Source organism: Lagopus muta, chromosome 9, assembly GCF_023343835.1.
Source record: "Lagopus muta isolate bLagMut1 chromosome 9, bLagMut1 primary, whole genome shotgun sequence".
In the NCBI taxonomy this organism is placed as follows: Eukaryota; Metazoa; Chordata; class Aves; order Galliformes; family Phasianidae; genus Lagopus; species Lagopus muta.
The window spans coordinates 6,226,448-6,245,561 of NC_064441.1; the positions used below are offsets into that span (position 1 = coordinate 6,226,448).

General features: G+C 39.4%; 1 protein-coding gene across 4 annotated transcripts in view; it reads right to left on the minus strand.

Annotated features, from left to right (window-relative positions):
* TBL1XR1 (TBL1X/Y related 1) overlaps positions 1-19,114 on the minus strand; it is a 382,210-nt gene that overhangs the window by 268,558 nt on the left and 94,538 nt on the right. The gene's annotated exons all lie outside the window — the stretch shown is intronic.

Here is a 19,114-nt window from a genome sequence, read left to right on the forward strand (position 1 = left end):
CTGAACAGTCAAAGAGAAAAGTCTGTGCAGCAGGCATTTTCCATCTGCTGATCAGCTTGTCTTGATCATGTGGATGAGAAAACTTAAATTGAAAGAGGGGCAATCAAGTAAGCCACCTCATGCTCAAAACAAATTGACGAGAAAGGGAGATAGTAAGAGCTGTAAAGAATGACTGACCATACAATGATGGATTAAAAATAAGATAAAAATATTCCATAATCATCAGAAGCACAAAATTTAATTCTTTTTGAGGCTTCCAAGTTTACCAAAGGCACAAAATAAATACACAGTTATCTTGTTCTAAATCACTGAGGGAAAGATTAAAATCAAAACCACATATTAAAAGGGAAAAGGAGAATAAGTACCTTTTGTGGATGTATTTAAAAGGGTAGAATTATATCAGAAATACAAGATTATATAGGGTAGGTAAGTAACTACTGCTATCACATCATAGTTAGAAACCTCATTGAATTTAGCTTGTTTTTTTCTCTCCAAAAAAGTGAAAAAGAAGTTGTGCTCCACAACTTTTGGGTCACATTCTCACCACACACTGGCCTTAATTCCACTCACTTTAACCTAATCTGTCAGCTCCAGTAACCATATATGAGGAGTACTACAACCCAGAGTATCCTGAATGCTTAATATGTCTTTTGCCATTGAAATGCAGCCACTTCCAGGAAAGTCTGAAATGCCATGCAAAGATCCTATATTCTAAAGAGTGTCAGAAAACTTTTTTTTTTTCCATAAAGAAAACACAAAAGAAAACTTAATTTTCCCTACTGGGAGACTGAAGCAGATTTCCTTTTTAGTCTAAAAGTTTCTACCAGCTCCACTCCAACAGAGACGCAGAAATGAAGATTAAAACTTATTAACAAAAAATATTATCTGACAGCCCCAATTGTTCTGAATATTAGACTTCTAACCTGGCCTTACCACGTGAAAAATGTTATCTGTTAAGAAACACCCACACAAAAGATGCCTGTTTGGAGTATCTTGTCCAGGTAGCCCACCCCCAACAGCTTCACAATACTTTGATTTATAACCCTTGGAAAGCTGAAGGAATGCCTCTTAAACATATTCAAACTGGTGTAAGACTGTCTGAAATCAATAGGAGGCATTCATTTCACAGGAGGTTGAGTCCTTGCCAGTTCTGACTGAGCTGGAAGGTCAAACAAACAGACATTTCAGGCTTAACATTTGGGAAAATTAATTCACCTTTTACATGCATCTCTGAAATTAAATCTTCAGTTGTGGGAACCAATAGCAGAAGCTGGAACTCTGCAGTGATCAGGCAGTGAAGACACTGCCCATAGCTTTAAGAAACTATGGCATGGATAAGCACAGATGCAGTTCCCCCAGTTGTTCATGGCTGTCCAAGCAGTGCAATAGTTTTTCGAGGAAAGGAGGGCAGACTTATGCCCTGTACCAGATTTGCAGCTGTGGATATATATCTCTGTGCCTGAAACTGAGTTTCACGCTACCGCTGCAGCAGTGTGGAACAGGACAGAGAACTTCAACCCATCGCTTGTGACGGAAGACGAGCAAGAGCTCTTCAGAGAGCACCACATGCATCCCTTCCTCAGCACACTGCATTCTTCCCTTCCCTCCGCTTGCTTTTAAGCAGCAACATTCAAGGCTGCAAAGAGGCCCTGAGCTGTCTCTACTCAAAGGCAATCAGCGTTTCAGGGCAGCAATCATTTATCCTATCCATTCAGTACCCTGTCACTCTCAACCAGAAATAAGTGACCGTCATGTATAAAGTCCTGGCTGCTGGTATTTTTCACACAGGAGAGGGAGGCCCTTGGCCAGAAGGGTTTACAATCTAAATAGTAAGGAATGGGGATAAAGCAGCACATCCTGCATCTCATCCCTGCCAGTGTGCCCACACAGAGATCAAATACATCAATGGAAGCCACAGCTGGTCTCCAGCATGAGCTTCCCTCCCAGCACAGAGAGGAAAAGGCAACTTCCCTCTTCAAACAAAAATCTAATTTTGACAGCCTGAAATTCCTCAGTGAAGAAGCATTTTTGGAGCTAGGCCAGGTATAAAGGACAAAAGCAAGTGAAATTGTTCCCTGAACTTTACTTCCAAGTTTCTCAGAATCATCCACTTTTTATGCTATCTTGCTATGTGCAAGAAGGAAAGTACAGCTCACCTGACTAGATTATAGTGTTAGTGACAGATTAAGACATAAAGCAAGTCTTGTCGTCTTTTACGAAGCACAGCATTAAAACACAGTGTTAAAGCATAAACTGCATCATTGCTAGGTAACATCAAACTTGTCAATTATTATTATCCCATTCATCACCATGCTGGCACATGCCGAGATTTAAAAGTCAAATACCATAATTACACCCACAGGAGGAGAGCATGAATGGGAGCCCCACAGGGCTCATAGGTATACACTCCTTGTAACTTGGGTTTCTATGGGGCTTTTTTTTTTTTTTTTAAGCACAGCAATGCTTCTGTCATTCAGACTTACTTCACCCTTTTTGACACTGTACATTTTCAAAGCAATGCAGCCAAGTCTAGGTTGTCAGCTTTCGTCTCAGTTATTTTAGAAATCCCTCTAACAGTACACTTTGATAATAATCTCACGGAGACTCAAGTTTGGAATGATGAAGGGGGAAACTCACCTTTCCCATCAGCAATCAAATATCACTGGCTACAGTTCAACAACTACGCTTTAATTAAATTCAAGTCAAGAATTTCTTGGAAATCAATGAAAACGTTTCAGTGAATTTGTGAAATCTTGGATAAGGTTGTGTTTGCACATAAAGCTAATCCCATAAAGCCAAAGGCATGGATTGCATCCGAGAAACAAAAGGAGGTAAATGATTTTTTTCCTCGTTTTCCAAGACCAGCAATTCTGCCCAAATCTTGATCCCAAAATACAGCTATCTCTGGAACAGACAAGTATACTTCAACTATTTCACGTTGTTGTTTCCTCCTGTCATTTAATTTTAAAGCTGTATGTTATTGGCATTTGTCATGATTTAATGTTACAGTTGTTTGCTTAACTTACTTGGTTACCTGAAAATAATTATTTCTCCACTGAAACAGATACATTCTGGTTAACAACTTCTGTTAATTACATTTGTGTTTCAATGAAGCTTTACTGTACAGCAAAATTCTTGTTACATTTGTTTTCTCCCTTCTAGCCTTGACATGTTTAGTTACAAGAAGCAGAGTAAACGTATGAAAATTTTAAGTTGTAATTCTCTCACTAAGCTCCACTGTCTAATAGAGCTGTGCTTCAGGTCTTTTTCAAAAACACAAATTAAGGTAAGAATTATTTCATGTTTCATTTACTCATAATATCACAGTGCCAGCCAGTGTTCCTGACATTCACAGTGCAAAAATGCTTGAGTAAGTATAGAAAAAAAAAAATGTAAAAGGCTCATTGAGAGCATCCTGGCTCATGTAACTCCAATTGCATTCAGCAGGGAATTAGCTGGCAACTGCTATCACTATAGCGACTGTTATTACACAAAATTTAAACAAATGTACAAGAAAGAATCTAACTCAAGGTTACAAGTTTTGTGATCCATAAGAAGAGATCATGCTTCAAATGCCCGCTGTTGCCTTATATTTTGTTTAGTTCAGCCAGAAAAGAAAAAAAAAAGCTAGAAATATTGGGGAGCTACGGCTTGTTGATCACCTGTGCACTTGCCCAGCTCACCACTGCCCTGGTGAGGATATGGACTGAAGAATATTGCCATACAATGTCAGTGGGCAAACATCTGCAAGTCTAAAGCTGACCTCCTGGCTCATGGGAAAAGGCGTCGCTGCCTGGAGAACAGCATTCTGAGTAGGGGCAACGTTGCCCAGCAAAAACACAAGAACAAAACCTTACAGTAGCGCTGACTGAAGCGGCAGAATTTGGCAATGGCTTCTGTTTTACAATTTGGAAATCCAGCAGGAGAAATGGAAATCAATAACGGTGAATATTTCAGAATCCTGAAAAAAAATGCTGAATTTAATAGAGACTGCATTACACAGGGGTGCATTTATCCATATCAGTACTTTTTTTCCCCATTCTCCTCTGGAAGTCTGTACCAATTTCGCTTATTTAATCGTTCCGGGAAGCCCACGCTTAACATCCAACATCAGTGAACTGATCCAAAGTCCCTCAAGGAACACAAGGCTTCCACTTGACACCAGCACCCACAGTAGGTTTGAAAGGAAGAGTTATTTCCAAAGAAATAGACTGATGAATTTGGCACATTTACAGCATGGAATACAGTAGGACATCAGAGAGTAGGGCAAGTGTACAGGAAGAAGGGTGTACAGGAAGAAGTATAGGGTACAGGAAGAAGGACAAAGGAGGTCACAGCCTAGCATCTCTGATTGTTTGACCCCAGCTGGTTGTGCCAACAGCTGCACAAACAGTATCAGAGTATGGTACGCTGCTGGAGCAAGCTGCTGGCAGACAGCGGGGCAGAGAGAGGGCACAGCCATCAGGGTGAGAGCCATGGACAGGCTGAAGTGATGATCTCTGCATGGGATCTTCTCTTCTAAGTCAATTAAGTTGTTCTGGCTATACCTGCTGCACTTCCTTTTCCACACTTCTTGTGGGCAGCTTCAGATAGATTTTTTTTTTCCCTCTCCTTTAATCCATCACTCACTTGGTCTCTGAAAAACTCTAAATTGAAGCAGTATTGGAATCACTTAATGTTTCAAGCAACCTCCCAGGCCAGCTTCTGCTGAAGAACCAAGAGGAAGGGGCAGGTTTAAAGTATTTTAGCACTTCAGCCAGGAAATATTATAAGATCCTGACCATACAAATCCTGCATCTGAGCTGTAAGCTTCAGCTATTGGACATATTCACAAGAACCCTGACAACAAATGAACTTGAATTTGTAAAATCTCTGCAGCCCTGACTCCCAGCTCACCACCACCAATTTGGCTGTAATCTCAGCAGTTAACAAACAGCAGGAGCCACACAGAATCGTCACGTCAGCATCTGTAGCTGTTCAGCTACAACACGGGGGGGGAAAATCAAGGATAATTACAGGGTGAATGAGTTGCATAATACAGAGCGCATCCTCAGCAGTACATTGTGCCTTGATTACCAGCACAGAAGCTAGAGCTGCACTGAAATTATTGTTTGAAGTTCATTACCTTTATTCTAACAGACTGAATGCAAAAGGCAGGGATGAAAAAAAAAATTGGTCAGGAGCTTGGAAAGAATTGTATTGTCACCAGGCTGGCAGTCAGACAGCTGGTGGTTTCTGTGCAGCACTGTTTCTAAGAAATAGAAAGGTGGAAAGGCCTTTGAACAGGCAAAATTCCCATCCTGAGCTCTTCATTAGAAGGTTTAGTTTTAGGACGCTGCTCATCTCCACTTATCACAAGGGATCAGGTAAGCCTATTGCCAATGACTGCTGCCCAAGAGGTATATAATGCCAGGTCCTGCAAAAAGAGGACTAAAAAAAAAAAAAGAAAAAAAAAAAAAAAGAAGGCTGCTCAGTCCAATGCTCAGGGACTGCAAAGGGATGGTTTTTAAGATGAATACCATCTCCCACACATTAAAATATACCAGTAGTCTTTGGGTTCATTTCCAGATCTTCAGAAGGAATATTTTTGAGCATGTCTTCAGAGGGCCTTTGAACTTTTATTAGCCTGTTCTCTAAATGATTTCTTTATTCTCATCTTCTACATGAGCAAGCCTGAAGACCCCATGCTCCACCTCTCCTGGCACAATCCCCACCATCAATCAGGATGATTTGTCTTCATCACTTCCATTGGGTTTTCATGGCATTTCTCACTATATTACATATCAAATGAATTAAACTAAATTTACCCCCTCCCTGTGTTAATAAACAATTTGTAGTGAACTCATGCCTTCCTTCAAAGACGCTTCTTCCTTTTATAATCTGCTGCACATAAAATGCCCAGAGAGCCTCTTCCAGAATCTATTACTTATCAGTTCTAATGCAAAGATCAAAGGCATGAAGGGATGCTAAACTTAAATTTTCTTTACAAGCAATCATCAGGATGTCCCATCATTGGTTCTGGCACAAACTTTCACATATATATCTAATTACAATTATACATGTATTCCTATTAATATTCACCATGTATTCTTGATATACCTGCTCTTTATAGCCATTATTCTGAATAAAATACAGATAAGATTCTGAGTCAGTACATTCATTGGAGAAAGGTACCTCTATGCATGTATTGTGTTTAAGTGCCTCTTCATGACCATAAGCACATTGTTGCTGCAGAAAAATCATACTAAATCCAGACAAATACTTTTACCAGTCAAGTGGACCCAGGGATAACACACAGAAGCACAATTTAGTGAATCTCTTCTCCTTAGGACTATGAAATGTACTCATCCACCACATCCCTGACACAGCTGGATCCAGCTTGATCAGGAGCACACTGTGTCAAGCTGACCTGTTCTAAATAGATCACTGCTAACCTATGTTATTATGGCACCGTCCATAACCACAGAAGTAACAAAACACAACTATAGTGCCAGTGTGTCTGATGGGCTCTCTCTTGCGGAGCCCACAAGACCCATAAAATAGGATTCCTACCTGGAACTGTCAAGAGAAAAGTCTATTTGGAGAATGACATACAGACATCTCTACCTTCTTTTACTGAGGCAAACCAAAAATAAGGACTGTCAGATTCAATATTCTTGACATTTATATAAGTAGTAGTGGATCACTCACACTGGTATGATTGTAAGCTCATTCTTAATGTTCAAAATGTAAAATATTCCCGGACAGTGGGGTTTATCAAACCCCACTAATGTAATCAACCCCACTTTGTAATCAAACAAAGCCTTGTTATAATACATTAACATGTGGATGTCAATAAAACCAATATTTATATTGGTAAATTGTTTGGCTGTTGCTATTATTTTTAAGGATATTTTTTCATCTTCCCCTTAACATTTAATATGAACCAACATTAACGTCAAAATTAATGAACTGGCTGCATGTATCTGTATGGTATTCAGTTTGATATATATAGTATAAAAGTTTCATTTTCATTCTGAATTAAGAATTAATGACTACTTAGAGTGTTAGTCACGTCTTGAAATGCTCAATTTCTCTCAAAGGAAAGCAGTAGCAGAATTAGTCAACTCTGAGCAGTACAATTAGATGCAGCTTCATGAAAAGCATGGAGAGTTCAGCACATTAAAGGATATTATTTTACTGAGCATGTTACATGCAGTGAATAAACCTTTTGTAAGTCTGCAAACCATTTTAAATCAATTTATTTTTCATTCAGTCTTATATATTGTATCAGAACTTCAGTTATCCAAGTATTCTTCATTTCTCCAGTCATTTAAATGAATATATTAGTGTACTCTGAAGTAAGAGTGGACCTATGGTTTAAAGTTTCTTCCACCACAGCACAGCAGAAATGTTCTTAGGGAGTGTGGAACCCGTGGTCATAATTTCTCCAATTTACTACCAAACGTTATATCATCCCCCTACCCTTGATTTCTATGGGAGTGTAGTAAGCAATAAGGCAGTAAGGAATTTTAAGAAGCAGCCTGGTTCAGCAACAAAGAACATACTTATAGCTCAGTTTATGGTAGCCTGAGGTTTGAAGATCATTTCTGCTGCACGGTTCTTCTTGGCAGGTGTTTCATGTGCCATCAACTGAAGAGCACAAAAAGGAACTGGTGGAAGGCAGCCCAGCATCCTCAGGTAAGGATCCATTACAGGTAAGCATAAAATAAGCTGAGGTCCTAGGAACAACATGATTTCTGACACATTCTCCACTGAGAATTATTAAGCACTGACAGTATGCTCATCACCTGGGGTTAAACACGTCCTGCAGAGAGGAATTATACAGTCCCATATGCTACTTGGCTAGAGCCAAACAAGTATTTTTGTGAATAAAATTTTCCTCTGAGGAAGATCTTTCTCAGCTGCAATTATTTGTAAATCCAGATCAAATCACTGAATTGCCTCAGAGGTTTAAATAGAAGGGAACACAAGCTTAAAAAAAAAAAAAAAAAAAAAAACCCTCTGTACATATTGTAATCTCATAGCTTGAGACAAGTCTGATATTTCTGATTTGTTTAAAAATTATTTCATTTACACATGGCATAAGATATCCTAACAGCAAATCTTCATTAAAAATATCCTCCCCTCCTGCATCTTGGACTGAAGTTTAATTTTACACAATATTAATTTTGGAGGGTTGTGTGGAAAGGAGCTCCATACTTTGGCAAAAGCAGTTCTGTTATGCAGTCATAAGACCCCAATGTTTTAAGACCTGGTCCTAATTTAAGAGTGTATTTAAATTAAATAGAATTTTCATGAGTGAAAACTCCAGGGACAAGGCAATTTTTTAATGAACCGTGAAACCAAGGTGCCAAACCATAAGCTGTGTGTCTTGGGCTGAGGAGGCTATGAGAACAGCAGAAAGCACACGAACATCTATAGAGGTTTTAAGGAAAACAACATTGTTGCTTTTGAAAGCTCACAGTGTTCCCAATACAGCAAGAATTCCCATATTAAAAATTAGGATCATTCTTTCCCACATTGAGGCTTAAATTTCCTAAGGATAGGGATTGGATATAGGCAAATTTAATCTAAGACAATGGGAATATAGTTGTGCACAGAAAACAAGGGTAGCAAGAGACAATCATCATAATTGAGTTCAAAACCCTCCAGGAGACAAACAGATGATGCCAGTCATCAGCGGTAAAAGGGAAAAAATGAGATGAAATTAGAGAGGAACAAGCACTTTTACAGCTCCAGCTAAATAAAATCTCTAACTCTCCTACAGTGCATTAATGTTTATTGAGCAACAGAAATACAAAGAAAAAAAAAATTGAGACACTGACATTATAGCCACCCACAGCCTTTCTCGGGTTTTGCTTGTAGGGATAAAAGATGAAGTAGTTTAATACCTTCTAATAAGACTGAGTCATACCACCTCTTCTCATCTGCAGCCTTCATAGCGGCAGAACGAGAACATCCACACTTGAGCAGGCTCACGGATATCTACACTGCCAGAATGTTCCATTATGTGTGAAAATATTCAAGAGGGAGATGGAATTAAAATATTTCAGCATCAGACAAGCAATGTGTCTGGCAACTCACCTACTGAGCACTCTGGATTTATGAACATTTATGAAACTGATTATGTGATGTGGAAGTGTAGGAGAGCAGAGGACCAATATGAACAGCCAGAGGGATGCTTCTTGCACTGTGAAGTGTCACTGAGCTCATTGGAAGGGTAAAACAGTTATAGAGAAGTGCTGTCCTCCATCACTAGCCAGGACCAGGAGCCCAAGTGAACAGCCTGCAAGTGCAGGTCCTGCCACAAGTGGGCCATCAGAAAAGGCAATTTTATGATAAATCAGGTCCATTAGTCAGGGGATCCCCAAACACTGCTAACACTTATTCCACTGTACTGTTTCATCAAGGCTTGCCATCAGCTGAAAAGATCTAATTTGGTACTGAAAGCACAGAAACATCAGCATTGTCACTGCTTAATTCCATCCTGCTATACACAGAAACTTAAATTTTGTATGTCTCACATCACCTTCCTTCAGGAACCTCTGCTTCATTCAGCGAAAATAGGGGAAGACATTTGCAGGAAGAGCAACTACTTGGTGCTTTACTGGCATTTCCTCGCTTGGAAAAATCTCTCAGCCTTTTCCCTCCCACCTCTGTTGCTGCTGTGCTCTGACAATAGCATTATTTGTTTCCTTGTACACTTTACAAGAATATGGGACATCGCACAGCATTTGCATGATTCATGAGGAATACAACACACACTGCTGCTCATAAAAGTGAAGCTATATTGTTCTCTTTTCACAGATGCAAAACTGAGATGTAAGGGGATTAAAAGGGAAAAAAAATCCCTTTGTTCCTCCACATTTTTAAGATTATTACTTTCCACACATAAAATTGTGACAGGGCCTTTAAAGCTGAGTTTTTTGGTGCCTAGTGGCACAAGTCCTTAACAACCTTCGACCTTGGCAGCTCAAGTCCTGCCAAAACCTCCGACCCATCAGCAAGGCTGAACACCAGATGCACAGGGGAAGGGACCAACCTCCACGAGTGGATTTAAACGCGTGTGGGAAGTCCTGGCACGTTCTCACTTCAGGTACCAGGCAGACTGGGAAGACATCCTCAAGAGGTGTCCCCATGGTCCTCACTCAGCACAAAGGATGTAGAGAGAGAGATGAGTGAAGGACTCAGGCACAGACATTTGGCGTTCCCAAAATTAGAAACTCTTCTTCTGGTTGGGAAGACAAGTCAAGCCATGTTGTCTTTGCACTGTCACTTGGATTGCTTATTCATGCAAGTCTCTGTCAGCTTGATGCTCTCAGCTAGCTAAGGAGCAAATCCAGTCTTTTCATTTTCCTTCAGTGGATAAGATCTTAAGTGTATTTCCTAATTTCAGCCCAGATGATTAAGATGTGGCCTTATTAAAATGAGTAAAATCTGTAAGCGATGGCAAGCAGCCTCTCCTAATAAAAAGGCAGTAAAAACTGAGATGCATATTTCTCTTTTAGTCCTAAAATAAAGAGCAGCACAAGGTCTGTGATTTAAGAGGCTCCATGCTTGCCTCTAAGCAGGTGTCTCATTCAAACGCTCCCTCTTCAGACCTACTCACTGATAAATGGCACTGGCAGCTACTCTGCAAATTTATCCAGAAAGAGAGATGGAAGCAACCATGTAAGCAAGCAGAAGATTTACTGCCAGATTCTGGTGCAAACAGTGCTTGTCTTTCTCATCCGTGACAGGGAAGATGACAGCCTACTGAGAACAGCAGAAGGAAACAAAATGTGAAGAAGGGAATGATGTTTTGCACTGTATTTGCTTGTCCTTCCTCTACTCATTCCCTGCTTTCACATAAAAAACACTGCTGTCTATCTAGAGGATCTCCAGCCCCACAAACTCTGGTGTGTATCAGCAGAACACCTTATGCTTTCAGCCCAGTGAGGATCAGTTTCTATCAGCTGAAGTGTTCTAACCCAACAAACATGAACATCAGCTTTTTGGCACATGAAGAAACATTTTACCTATAGCAGCACTCAACTGATGAAACTTCTAAAAGCAGCAGTGCTCATCGGCATAAGAGAAAAAAAATGGAGGAAGAGATCATAGGGAAGAAAGGTGAACGTGACAGATGATTTCTGAATATTTAAACGTATCCACATTGAGAAATGTGGCCATCAACAAACAGAACAACATAAGCTGCAGGTGAAAAAAAAGCTCAGAGGACTGCCCAGGAAGGGGGGCAGAACCCTCCAGTAAATTTTAGTCATTAAGACTGGACAGAAAAGCATGAGATATTGAAGATAATTAAAATACTGAAATATAGAGTCTAATACAGAGGCCTATTAATTCATACTGCTTTTAAGCCAGTCATTCAGTTTGTATTTTTCTACTTAGGCTTTATCCCCAATGTACTGAGTCCATTTTTTCAGAATGGTATCATCAAATAAAATACATTTGCAAACTGCCATTTTGGTAGAACAAGTCCTTTAAAATTCTAAGATCAACTTAAAATTTATCTGATATCCTTTAACCCCAACTGGGAGCAGCTGCGATCAACTGTCACAAGGCTAACATGAAACATGATTTGGAATAATATGTAAGTAGTAATAACACAAATAGTTATTTACATCTTCTGTATTGGGAAAAATGAAAAGAACAAGTTCATTGTAGTTTTTTAATCCGCTTCATTTTGTGAACTTGCTGTTTTATCAGAGAAAAGATTTGCTGTCTGTGATGTAAGAATTTTAACTGACGTCCTATTATAAGCCTTGTGCTTTTCAGCAGAGGCCTTTTAATAATTTTGTAACTGATCAATACGCACATTAACATAACAATCCGTTATTGCTGAGTATATTTATATTGATGCCTGTACTACAGGGCTTTGGGTTTACAACCTTAATTACTCACGTGACTCCATATTGCTTGATTATGGAACTGTGTAAAACTAGAAGCATGCAGGAAAACTGTCATTAATTTACAAAGTAATTTGGAATTCAATTCTTTCAGACAATTTATTCCCTAAAATGAGTCCCACAGCTGCAAATATCTACAAACTTCTGTGATGTTTCATTCCTTGAGTGAGCTCATTCGAAATTTTTCTTCTAAAGCAATGTATAGTGGCATCGACTGCTCTGAAATTAGTTTAAATTAGGTCAGAAATAGAAATCATTTTTATAGGCAATAGGTCTTTTATAGGTAAGTAGTTAGCTTATGGTTATTGGGAAAAAAAATTCTACAGTTTCTCCCACTTCAATCTGGTCCTAATTCTCTCCCCTACCCCCACACACACTTTATGAAATAAATGCACTATGGAAAAGGAGAAGGAAGCTAATTGGACTCCTGCAGCCTTCTTGTAATTTTACATCACTGTCAACTTCAGATGCCACGACCCAATTCCCTTGGGCTTTAGATCCATGAGTAAGAATTCCCTCAGCATGGGTCAGAAAAAAAAAATATCCATAGAACACTGGTGAAAAAGGCCATAGCAATGGACTGCTCAACACTAATCCAAATCCCAAGTAAGGGCCAGATTTGTGATTTCTTCTGAACGTTAAATAAGTGAGAATCTATCCCAGAATGAAAAAGATAACATTTGCTTGTTTCCCTCTAGAGAAGAACACAGCATCACATCAGATAGATCTGTTTAAATCAATCATTTTACTCTTGCTAGAAAGCTACTTTCATGTATCTTAATGTCCTGGCAATTCTACAAGGATCTTGGCACCCCTGAAGTGCAATGCCTTTCTGTTTTGTCAGCCAGGAAGCTGAGGACAGCCTTGGCTCAGTGCACCCAGCCCTACCTTACCAGTCCCCAGCACATAGCGTGGATTTCTGTTTTGCCTTGCTGCTCCAAGCAGCAACAACATGGATACACATGCATTGCTTTTATTCTGCCTTCTTAGCAGACTGGCATTGGTGATTACTTTTTCAGACACATGATACCTGGAAGTGTGCTAGATTTTCCTGATAACACATCAAAATAAATCTGCCTATAAAAGTAGCACTAAAGTTTCCATTCAAAGCCAATAGCTATCGCATAATCTAGGCCAGAGTTTACATCTGGGTGAGGCCAGCAGAGTGCTATTTAAAACTGAAAAATACATGACAATTTATATCAGTTGAGAATCAGACCAGCTGTTTCTAATAGGGTTTCATTTGAAGCAATTAGAAAATGCAAAGTTAGAAACCCTATCATCTCGTTAGTTTTCCAAGGCCTATTATCTAGTCTGTGTATTGCTCCGAGAGAAGTGGGGACCTTCTCCAATTACTCATTCTTAATTTACATGCCAGCCTTTGAGCTTCTCCATCCACAAAGGCAGCAGGACTTCATGTGACCCAAGCAGAGCCTGCTGCACCACCTCACGGCAACAGCAAAGTGTTCACAGGAGGCAGGACGCTGTAAGGAGGGGCTCCTTCTGCTGGCATTTCAGCCTCCCACATTTTCAACGTGCAGAATTAAGTGCATGCAATATGCAGAATTTTTATTATGCATATTTTACTTAGAGAACTAGTGTTTGCATGTCAGTGATATGTAAATATATGACAACAGCTGCTGAATAGAAACTACGTTCTCTCCCCAGGGAAAGCAGAGGAATCCCTATGCAGAAGCAGAGACAAGTCATTGGCAGAGCTGCAAGTAACAGGCTTCAACTCTGGGCCACTGCAATGGAACAGAAATGTTTCTTCTCTCAAGTCCAGCCCACGTACTACTAAATCTCACATGCTATTTACCTAGACCGCAAAACTTGTGTGACTTCATTGTGTTTAAATCACACCCAAGTCTGCAGCTCTTTGAGTAGGAGTCAGTACAGAAGAGAGATGCAACGTTATTTCAAGTGCTGTGAAAGGACAGGCTTTTTCTATCTGTGCTCCAAAGATTTGTTCAGACCAACCAGTTCAGAAAAGAGAAGTTGCCATAGCATAACTGAGTATATCTATTAAATAAGAAGCTGAACTCATTATTCAGAGCTAGTCGGGAGGTTTCCCTCAAAGCAATTTGTAATGGGGGAAAAAATAATACACCAAAACCAGATTTTGTAAGATTGAAGACAGGAAGTACTTTCTGATTTCTTCTCTGATTAGTATTTTGTGAGAGCCATAAAATGGAGCATGTCATGGGGCAGACCATCTAATCCCCGCAGTCCAATGGAGGCAAGGGACACCTAACCTGCAATTCTCATAACATGTTCCCAAGACATGTCACATTATACTGGTTCTAAACAAAAGGCTAAGTGTTTCTACACGGTACTGTTCTAAGAACTTCTTGTTCACAAGAATTTTCAATTTTTATTCCAGCTGAGGACAGAAACTTGTCAGAAAAATCAAAGTTTTCTACAGGTCATGGTTTCACTTTTGTACAGCTCAAATACTTCTTGTTACACCACCAGTTTTTTCCCCAGTTTTCTTAATACATTTTAGAACTTCCAGGATGACTGGACACACATTCAAAATTTGGAGATGATTATACTCTTTCAGTACCTTCATTTTAACAGGAACACATAACCAGATTACCAAATACAAGTAATCCATTTACAAGTATTCATTCTACATAAAAAGTTAAAGACTATCCAATACCAATAGAGAAAAGCAACGAAAAACTAAGAACTTGGAGCAAAATGACAGTCCTTCCTTAGGGCGCTGCATAAAATCCTGAGCACCAAAAAACGCAGCCAAGAACAGTTTTATATACACACACAGGTTGTTAATACTTGTGGTATATTCAAGCCTGACACCTGGAGCCTCGTGACACACATCAGACTTGCACAGCCTCCAAGGAAAGCTGCCTGCACAGTGAGGTCTTTGTCAGATGCTTCCTCTGATTCATGTTCTCAACGACATGTGCTTATATCACTGTTACACTGGTTAATAACCTGACCCTGAAAACTGGAAATATACCACAAATCACCATCACAGAAGAGTTTACATCTCAACTTCCCGACTGGATTCAAAGTTCAAATGATAAACTCATCAGTGGGTGTACTGCTTTCTGGCTAGTGGAAAATCTGTTACTAGCAGAGAACTATTAATCTTCTGAAAAGAACTGCAGTGCCTTACTTCAGATGATAGGTTTGTGGTGGGGAAAGCAAGAAAAATGGCACGGCAATCATCAGTGACCCTTGTCATTAAAACGCCATTTACCAACTCCTCAAACCAGGGATTCTCATCCAACAGGCAGCTCGCCAACAAGATCAAAGTCAGTAGGAGTTTTGCACAAGCAAGCAAGAAAAAGTGTCCAAATAAGGCCCTTATCCAGAATGCAAATATTTCTTCCTTATTCAGCACGTGGAATTCCCATTGATGGAAATGAAAGTACCATGTGTGCAGAAAATGCAAAGGATATCTGCAGCTCAGATCAAGGGAAAGAATTTTGCCTGCAGTGTTATGAAACCTTAATCATTTATACAGTTCAAGGATCTTAGGACATAGCAAAAAAAAGAAAAGGTTAAAAATATTCCATGTGAGAATCACATCATACACCATTTCAAAGCCTTCTGGATTGGAATGGGGTCATTTTTCAATTGCTAAGCTAAAGAAGTGAAGAAATGTGTGGAAACTGAGACTTAAGTTTATCAACTAAAGCTGAGCTGATTTTTATACCTGGGGAAAAGTAACAGGGTATCTTTAAATGAACATGTTAGTTTTCTATCTCAGAGGCGCAGCATTTCCAAAGTCAGATACACTAGCTGTAGCACCATGTTCATACCTCATACAAGCATATGGCACTTATCCATGTCAACAGTCCTTCTAGAGGACAGTGTGTTTTTTCATTAATTATACATGTATTTAACAGAGAATTTGCTCCTTTGTGAGCAAGTTTCACAATTAGACTGCTTACCAGTAGCGTAAGGGCTGAATTGAGAAAAAATTGCTTCATTCATAGTAAGTGATTCTCCATGCAGGCTTTGTAGATTTTGGTAAACAATGGTAAACAACTTAAATACAACTGTAGCTAGATGGCTGAGATATGAATCATTGTCATTCACAGGGGTCAGGCTACCCAGACTTCAGTAACGTTCTTCCTATTGCTAATATTCTTGAAAATGCTTGCAAATGCCCCAAGTTGTATGTTGTTTACTAGTTGCCATTCACCATTTGTTATTCCCTGTCAAAATGTTTCAGTCATTAAATCAGAGAGCAGAAAATATACCACATGCCCAATCACACACTGTGAATCATAAAAGTAGACAATTTGTGAACGGTTTGTGAACAAACCCTGAACCAGAATAGAATGCATGCAAACTATTTAACAGACATCTGAATAACAGATCTCTTCAGAGAACAGCAATGATTTGCAGGTTGCTTCTCAATTAAAAATAAAGCAGTTAAAGCCACAGAGCTTCGTACTTTGAAAAGTGCCGTTAGTGTAGTCCTAATATTTTGTCTCTTTCTGCTTTCAAAAGAGCCAGTGGAAGACTATTTCCATTTACTTTTTCTTTTCTGACCAAAATAACCTTTGTTAGGACTTAAAGTGGTAAATGCTTATCGGGAACATATGTCAAAATACATTACAAGGGAATATTGATTGTCATAGAACTAAGAATCCTAAGTCCAGGAAATGCAAAGAAAAAGTTAAATATTACAAGAAATCCAAGCATGTAAAGATAAGGACAAGTTCAGTGGGTTTGGCTTTACCACCGTACCTTTTTCTAAACATTCTGGGAACTGACTGAAAACCTAAGCATTTAATATTCACTTTGCAAAGTGGTTTTCCACCTTGATATTTCTCTGGCTCTTCTTCTACTGAAGTAGCTTGCAACCATTTTGTAGCAAATACACGACTCTCCAGTTCTGATTTCTCTTGCACAGCCATACAACAAAACTGAAAATTTATTTTTTATAAGCCTTCAGACCACTAAGAACGAGTATTTGTGGACTGTCAGCCCAAAAGTAACATAAATGCCTCAAAAGCACTCGTGAGACTGCTTTCAGTGTTATCGGCCACATAGCTCACGAGTGAAGTAGATAATCACAACGTCCTGCAGTGTTGCTCATTACTTGATTTTACCATTTGTTTAAAGATTGATATTCTCTTGGCATCTCTTTGGACTAAGATCATTGCATCCTATGGTGAAACACAGCATTAGACATTTATAATGTACGTACTACAACATAAATCTACACTGCCAACATCTGTTCTCAGTACAGAACACCCTTTCCCCAAAGCAGGAGTTTTACAGCTGATCAGATTACGATTTCCACGTTCTGCTCACGGTGCTCTTTCTCAGTGGAATTTGTTTCAGTGCTCAGAAGATGAGCACAAGTCCTGTATGCTATTTAAGCTGCAATTAAGCCCTCAGAAATAGGTCTTAAGCAATGCATGGGCTGCTGTCAGCTCTCTAAATTTCACCCTATGTAATTTCTTCCATCACCCACTCACATTATGTTATTGTCTATGGCTTCAGAAAATTACTACGAGCGTATTCATAACTTCCATTCAACAAAGAGGCTCAATGATTGTTTTCTTTAACGCCCTCTGAGCTTCCCATATTGGCTGTTGTGCTTTTACAAGTACATTTCCCTAGTATGAAATTTCTCTTCCATCTTAAATTGGAAAGAGTGTAATTTAGAGTTCACTCTGGAACATCTCATCAGGGAACGAGAATCAAGTTCGCACCACTTCCATTCTTAACATTATACTGACCTCTAGAGTAAGAAGTGCTGCACTCCTGATAAATTGAATGAGTGAGAGAAGCAAAAAAAAAATCGGGCTATGACTACAATGAGCTGCCTGCACTCAGGGACTGTGCTGGGAAGAAGGCTCTGGGGCAGCACAGAGCCCTCAAGGCTGGGCTGGACCTTGGCCACCGATAGAATGCAACAAAGGCCCGGCCATGCCATGGTCTCCATGAGCAGCTCCAAGAGTCTCACACCACCACCACGCAACACTTCGTACCTTAGTGTTCAATTTACATTGTGGAGAACAGAAAATTTAAGGTGCATGCTGTTGCTCATGCAGATTGACAATGCTCCTTATTAAAAAAATCTAGTATTTGCTCTCATTTTCACTTTTCAAAGTAACCTGGAGGCTGCAGCTTGTGAGAGCTCAGTTATATATCCTCCATTTCGTACTGTTTACTTGAATGCTTGCAACTTACATTCATAGTTTTCTTTAATAATATCAATTTCCTTTATCTGTTTTTTCTTTGTCTAAGCACTTAAAACATTAGTTAAAATACTTCCTGAAAACAAGTGTGATTTTCATGAGAACTTCAAGGTTTCAAAAGCACATCACCAGAAGACTCAGCTCAAGAAAAAAGTCTTATAGTGTCACCTAGATTTCTCCATTACAGCCTCTTACCAGTAGATTACCAAAATACAGCCTCACTCTTAGAATGACAGCGTAAGAAAAGTGCTTTACACCATGTTGACTGGACTGCCAGTATACAGTCAAGAAATAAAAATACACAATGTCTTACTAAGTATCAGATCCACTAGGAGATGCACCCTCCCACTCAGAACCCAGACAGCCTGTAAGAGCAACACGGACAACACCTGTCAGTTCCATGAGCTACCAACAGAATTAGCAAGCTAAGTTACATTGCCAGCTAAGTACTATACGTTTTCATTTTGCACATTAAGCACAAAGTTTTTCAGGCCCTTAAAGCTGTCTTGCAATCAAAGATGGTTTCGTGCTTTACATTGCAATTGTCTTTAACACCACATGGTAGCTCATCACATTCAATGAGGTTCTTTCTTTCTTCTTAAGTATATCAGCTATTCCTGCTATCGCTTACCCTCATGGAAAACCAAACCAATCTGTCACAACAGATATGGTCACAGGTAAAACCTGTGAACTTCAGCTGGCTGGAAGACAGTAATTCATTTGTTTGGTTTTCTGTCTAACTTTAGCACAGCTTACAGTAAATTTAAACACTGTGTTAAAGCTTTTTCTGGTACACATCCTGTCCTCTTTAAAAATTACATGGATGCTTAAAAAACCTTTTTGAGTTGTACATTGCACTATGAAAAGCTTGTCTATGTTTTGACAATAACCTCCAATAAAATCTCAAATAAAAAGAAAGCTTCATGCTTAAGATTTCAAAAGGTCAGCAACCTGTAGTGGCTTCCTGCATTAATTCCCTCCATAATCAAAAGCAACACATGCTCCTTCACC